Source organism: Cavia porcellus, unplaced genomic scaffold, assembly GCF_034190915.1.
Source record: "Cavia porcellus strain 051 isolate PalLab524CR breed Dunkin Hartley unplaced genomic scaffold, mCavPor4.1 scaffold_33, whole genome shotgun sequence".
Lineage (NCBI taxonomy): Eukaryota > Metazoa > Chordata > Mammalia > Rodentia > Caviidae > Cavia > Cavia porcellus.
In genome coordinates, this window is record NW_026947516.1 from 9134580 (window position 1) to 9141875 (window position 7296).

The following is a 7296-nucleotide window of genomic DNA, read 5'->3' on the forward strand; positions in this document are numbered from 1 at the left end:
TAATTTATTCAAAACATCACTTGTCTATAATTTATAAAGCTAAATATGCAACATGTTCTTGAGAAAATTTCCCATATGTTACCTGATGCTTGTTTGGCTTTCCTCACCCTCCATTTTTGAATTGAAAGTTATAATTGAATAAAATTATATCAACATTTAAAATAATACATAACAAGTATTGAACATTTTTATGGGTATAGCATTTGCTGGACACTTAATTTTGTAGTAATCAAGTGATTTAAAATAAAATTTTATATATTAGTTGTTATAGTAACTCTGCTTATTTAGGCATGGTGGCATATGCCTATAATTCCACCACTCTGGGAGGCTGAGGGAGAAGAGTACAAGTTGACCAACCCAGGGAATTCAGTAGCTTAGTGAAACTTTATCTCAAAATAAATAAAAAGAGTGGGAGACGTAGCTCAGTGTAAAGTCCTGGGTTCGATCTCCAGTATCTCAGGGAAAAATCCTCCACTTTTCAGATAAGGCAACAAAAAAGAGAGCACATGTCAAAATTGCTGCACTGTAATACTTTTAACACAGTGGAAACTTTTAATCTATAAAGAACAAAATCATATAATTTGCAGGAACATGACTAGAACTTGTGATCATCAGGTTGAGCAAACATAAGCTAGAGTTCTAAAGTCAAATGGCCACATGTTTTTTTCTCACATATGGAATCTAAACTTAAAAAGATGAAGAGATGATACAAAAGTAGTAATAGGTCTATTATAAGAGAAAGAGACTTGGAATAGGGGAGGAAAGGGGTAGAGAAATAACGGTCATAAAGGTAATCAAAATCTGTCATTTGTACATTTTTTGTAAAATAGGTGTACAAACATGCCAAAATGAAATCAGCTATTTTATATAATTAATATGCACTAATAAAATACTTTATGCAATAAAAGACCAACATTTATAGTATTTCTTTTAGGACTTGAAATTGAACCATGGCCCTTCCTACTGCACAACTTTTCTAGCCCTTTTTTACTTTTTATTTTAAAACAAGGTTTTGCAAAATTACTAGGTTGTCCAGAGTGGTCTTAAAGTTGAGATCCTTCTGCCTCAGCTTACCAGATTTCTGGAATTACATGTGTGTGCCATCATGCCCAACTCCAAAGTCATATAGTGTTTTGTATCTTGTCTATGTCACTATCAACTGAATATATTTATTTTTAATAACAAATATTCTTTAAAATCTGTATAAAGCTTGGGAGCACTGTGGCACAGCTTGAGAAAACATATAGTCTTTGTAATCAGACAATATTGGCTTAAGATATTATCTCTGCCAGCTCCTAACTATAGCCTTGAAAAATTGTTAACCATGGACAAGAGGCATTGATTTAACCATAAATGGGCTATTATACCTTTCTCAATGTGTTAGTCTTTGTGTAGAGATAGATTCTTCTTCTCTTGGGTAGATATTATAAGGAGAATTGCTGGATGATATGGTAAGATTATCTTGAACTATTTAGGATACTGCCAAGTTGTTTTGCAAGTTAGCAGCACTATCATTTTGCATTCTTATCTGCAAAGTAAGATTTTCTTTTTTTTTCATGTTTGTAATTTTCTGTCCTTTGATTATAGCAATTCTTGGCATTCTAGTGGCTGTGAAGTGGTATCCCATTGTATCCCTCATGACAGATGACATAGAACATCTTTTTCATGTGCTTAGTATTTATTTATGTATCTTTGGTAAAATGTCTATTCAAATCATTTACCCATGTTTTAGTTGCATTGTGGTAATGTTGAGTTGTAAGAGTTCTTTCTATATTCTTGATAAATGTTTCCAGGGGTTCTTTTCCATGAATTGTGAATTTTTCAATGTCAAGCTCACCACAATTTACAGCATACCTAACAAATATTTGATGAGAATGATTATTGTATAATTCGATTCAGTTCAATAAGCTTTTATTGAGAACCAATTATTGCTAGGCTTACTTGAGTTACTGCAGAACACAGTAGAGAGCGCAGCAGACAAAATCCATGCTCTGTGAGAAATAAAGAGTAACCATTAATGGTCACATGACTCGGGGGTAGAAGAAGTTGGGATTTCTGGGGATGAGGGGAAACTGAAGGAAAGGGATGGAAAGCAAAAAGGATCAAAATGCAATGTGTTCATCTACCAATTCCCCATAATAAACATATTTATTATATATGACAAATACATTCTAATAATAACAGAAAAAGAAAAAGCTGGGATTTCTGCCAGGCCTTCTCTTTGGAGGCTCAGCCTCTCAATTACTCCTCTATACGATTGTAGTCAAATGAACTGAACCTCTGTTCAAGACTGTGATGCCCAATGTACTTCAAATCTCTCTGACAATAATGTAATGTGGAAACCACTGAAGTTATCTGTATTTAAAACTGAAATCTGGCATAGAATAAAACTATATTTATCTGGGTTAATCCTATAAGAGAGATTATATTTCTGTAGGTCCCAGATATATATATTCCTACAATTTCCTCAAAAGTCTTAATAACAGAAATTTATGAGCTGGGTCACAGTTCAGCTTTCTCTTTCTCTTGAATGCACACTAGTTTTCTCTTTTCCTATATTGTTGGGCTAAAAAACCCTTACTTAGAAGTTCTGAAGAGTAATTGTACCATATTACAGGTAGGAAATTTTATTCTGTATTCTAAGGAAGCTGACAACTGAGAGATCAGCGGGGTCAATTCTTTGCTTTGATGTCACAAGAGTTTCTTCTCAAGGTGACAGAGAGATCACACAGCATTTGATTGCAATGTCTTCCCAGGCTAACCCTCCATTAGATGGAGCAGCAGCAGCTGTTTTGATGGTGGTTGTTTCCTGCATCTTTGGTCACAGAAGCTTTGAGGAACATCTCCTCACTTGATGATGGCAGCTTTCCAATTGGCAGTTACCGACTGTTGGCTGCTCTCTCAAGATCTATTCTTATGTTAGTTAGCTTTCTATCACTGTAAAATGCCTAATATATTCAACATCTATGATAACTTTATTTTTCTCATTGTTTTGAGTGGGTTTGGTTCATGATCAAGCTGTAAGACAAAAATGGTGTGGTGGAAGAAAGCTGTTCATATGGTGGCCAGGAAGTAGAGAGAGAGAAGGAGAAAACCAAGAACAAAAATATACTGTTCCATGTCATATTCTCAGTTTTTCCTGAGCAGACTTGCCTGCTTAATGGCACAGTCAGCTATGAACTCATCAGTGAACTAATTGGGCTGCCTTGATCCAATTACCTGCCAAAAACTCCCCCTTGGAACACAGAAAACTTTTAGGCGATCTTTTAAATTTGAACCGGCCAATATGATTTCTGGCAACCCTATATTAGTTTTTCCACAGAAAATCCTTTCCTAGCATACATATACTGCTATTGAACACTGGATTGGATAACACAGTTCGAAATGCTCCATGTATATTCTCGATACATATCTTTGTATAGATATTTTTCTTCCTTTATTTTTTTTTTTTTGGCACCAACGATCGAACTCACAGCCTCACACTTGTGAGGCAGGTGCTTATGCTACTGAGCTAAATACTCTATTGTACATATCTTGGTCAAACAACTAAACAAAATTATATTTTGAATAACTTGTTCATGTGTATGCTTCCTGTGAGGATTTCTAAAAGTAGGACTTTATATTATATGTTTTGGTATCTTTATCCCCCAATATAGTATTTACATGTGGTAAATGGTCAATAAGTATAATTATGTAGAATACTGTAAGTATCACTGTTGAGCAGCTGTTAAGCACCTAGGACTCATAAAATGATATTTAATTCAATTATTAAAAAGCCTTGATTGGTCAAGTGTCATCAACAGTTGATAGAAATACAAAGGAGATTCAGAAAAGCTAAATAATGTAACTGAAGTTATAAAGTTATAAGTACCATATCTGAGATTGAATCCCCCACCCTAAAATAAAACCATGAAGCTCACCAATGTATGTGAGTTTTATCTGAGCTTTATTTCTAGTTGGATGAACTTCAATGTATCATTGAATCCCTTGAGCTTCAGTTTCCTACATGTAAAATGAAGAAACAATGCCCAGCTAGTATCTAGTGTCTCATTTAGTTCAGGATACTATAATTATAATTTCTTACATATACTTGAGTCAAATTTTCTCCACAGCTAAGCTGTTTCCCAAGGTAAAAATGAATGTCCTAAATTAGACATACATATTCCACCTGGTTACTTTCAGAGAATGACTATATAATCCACTTATATTTGTTACAGAAATATGAGTAAAATTAAAATTCATGAATTAAATACTATTTCATTTTTATCCTAAATAAAATAAGTGTTGTTTTATTTGCTTTCTTACTTGACTCTAATGCTTTAGCATTGGTATTCCCATGTCAGTCTTTAATGAACTTTATGAGGCTATGCCTAATTTCAATAGAGAAGATACTCATTTTTCTCTCCAATTATTTCAATATTTCCTCTATTAACTAATAGCTATAAACAAGTCTAAGGTCAGTAAAAAAAAAGCTTTAAATTCTAAATGCAATCAAGCAGGAATATCTTCTATATTAACCTCATTGGGCTAGGGCAAATCAAAATTCCTTCTAGTTTAGCGCCATATGAGTTTCTCCTACAAATTGCATAGTAATGACTGTACATTTAAGGTTTCTGTAAGTTGAATTCATAGGCAGTTAATGATGGGGAATGTAACTGTTCTGTACGTTCTCCAGCAAGGGACTGGCAAACTGCAGTCTGTAGGCCAAAGAAGTCTCATGTCTATGTTCACAACGAACTTTTCATGGGAACATTGCCTTGTCTAGTTGTTTATATGTTGCCTGAAACTATCTTGGGGGTATATATGGCTGGAAAAAATGAAAATATTTATTATTTTGTTATTTACAAAAAGAGTTTGTCCATTCCTTTCTAGAGCACACTTATATGGTTTCGTAACTATCTGAGGCAACAATTTGTGCCAAGAGGTACATCAGAATTCTGAAGTGACCTGCTTCTCAAGAGGAGTTTTGGGATGGAAGAGCAGGCTGGGAGACACAGCCAGTGCCCCTGCATCTATCACAGTCTGAGCCTGTTCATCTGTTCCAGTGACAACACTCCCTATGGTTCTTAGTGCAGTAGTCCTAAATGGCAATTCATTTCATTCTAGAAGCTTCACCAGATGGGGCACACCTCATGTTTTTACAATCATTTAAATTCATCCATTTGGACCATCTTTAAGGTATCTGTTAATACTTCAAGATCTTCATGATGCAGGAGATGAACCAAAGTAGGAAGAATTTTCTCAATAGCATCAAATGGAGGTACAAGATTCTTGTTGTGACAAAGGTTTGAAAGTGTCCAGGTAAGATTTTGAAAGTAACCATCTGCTAAGGATGGCATATCAGAAACAGCAAGAAGAGCCACGAGTGGGTAAATTGTACCATATTTGATAACCAAGTCTTGCAAAACTGAACCATCACCTACGATGTTTCCTAGAGCCCATACAGCTTGTTCACTGATGTGAGCATGGGGAGATGCCAAGAGAGAGATGAATACTGGGATTTTCATTCACATTTGGCCTTGGTCTATTTTGATGACCCAGAAGCAATGACGGTATCCAAACAGATTCAAACTGAATGAGACTACAATTGATCCTATCTAAAAAGGACACATATTGTGTAATCAAACCAGCCTGGATTATGTGGTCTATTGGGGGGTATTTTTCTTGTGAAAGCAGTTTCCTAGCAGCTTCAGTAGCTTGAAACTGGCTTTCCAGATTCTTCTATTTGTGTCTTTAATAGTATCACTAAGATTCCAATTCATGATGCACCAGTTGTTGCTGTTTTCCTGCAGTGTGAAGTAGCATCATCAGCAAACAAGTTTATATTTTTCCTTTTTGTCATCTGGTCATCCTCAGCTTTCCTAAGCTCCATACTAACTTCTTTTTGCCTCTGACTCATTTCACTACTGTCTTTTCTCTTGTTCTTGAATCTGTTTCACTAGGCAGCTGGTGAGTCAGCATTCTCATTGATAGCCATGGTTCTGAGACAAAGAAAGAAACTTCTTTAGGTTTTAAGTAGTATGATTATAGTTTTTGTCAAAGGATAGTCCTCAGAGTTCCCACCTCACAAAGGAGTGGAACTTCCTGGAGCAGATCTGCAAAGTGAGCTTAGGTGTAATGTGGGGCTGACCAGCTGTGGACAGGGTGCTCTGGAAGCATTCACCTAGGATGTTCAGAAGAGCTGTGCCTCCATTTTATGCTATCCTTTTGTATCTCCTTTCTTGGAATACTGTAGTTTATAATGTAAAAGTCTTTGACTTCCTTCATTAGATAAATTCCTAGATATTTCATTTTTTTGGATGCTACTGTGAAAGGTTTTCCTAATTTCTCTTTTCCTAATATCTGTCTCATTGATTTTTTTTATTTGTGTAAATGAATACTGTTGATTTTTTAGTGTTGACTTTGTATCCTGTTATGCTTAGAGTATCCCATGTAAACACTGTTTGCCTGGGAACTGGTGTTAGATGTCAGACAGAGACTCTAGAGGGTCTAGGGTTGGAGCAAGGCAGAGAGAGCACAGCATAGGCTCCCAGGAGTCAAACCCAACCAGTGATAGTGAATGTCTGACTTGGCTTGGGATAAACTGCAGGCTCCTAGTGATGATTCAGGTGTGTTTGTGGTCCGATATTGAAGTCTCCCAATGCACAGAATCTGCTTGTTTATCCACTCAGAATTTGAGAAGGAATCTGAGAAGGAATTTGAGGAGGAATGAGAATGGGTAGCAGGAGCAGATCATTGGTTACTCACTCCTAGTGTGTACCAGCAAAAGTGCTGCCAGGCTTAAGTGCCCTCTGTTTGGTGAGGGGGCATTGAGGCCAAAGACCCATATAACCCAAATCTATCCTGTGTAGCTTGACTCTGCTCCTCTACTTGGATCCTAACAGCTATACGGGAACTTCTAAAGATGACAACTCCTGTGTTGGGTGTGGGCTGAGGCCCCACAGGTAGTCCTGTCAGACTGCTTTGCCCCTTCTAAACTATGCATATATTTTGTTTGGACTTCAAGTTTTTTTGCATCAAGGTGTATGTCCCTTTCCTTTCTCCAATTACCTATATTTTTTTAGTTGATTTTCTCTGAGTCTCCCCAATGTGAATGATGCTTTCTCTATTCAGCCATGTTGGATTTGGGTCCGTTAATTCTAACAAAGTTGCAAAATTTTGCTATTCTATTTACCTTTGCTTTATTAATCTGAATACTTTTAAAAAAAGATATGCTTCTTATCATCTACTTTTTGGTTTCCCAGTGAGTTTCACAGTTGATATAGAAAATACTGGGGTGTTTACCTTTACTAACAT

The 7296-nt window shown here is 36.1% G+C and overlaps 1 pseudogene; it reads right to left on the minus strand.

Annotated features, from left to right (window-relative positions):
* Positions 1–4929: 4929 nt before the first annotated feature.
* Positions 4930–5977, minus strand: LOC100733846 (importin subunit alpha-1-like; annotated as a pseudogene).
* Between the last annotated feature and the right edge of the window lie 1319 nt (positions 5978–7296).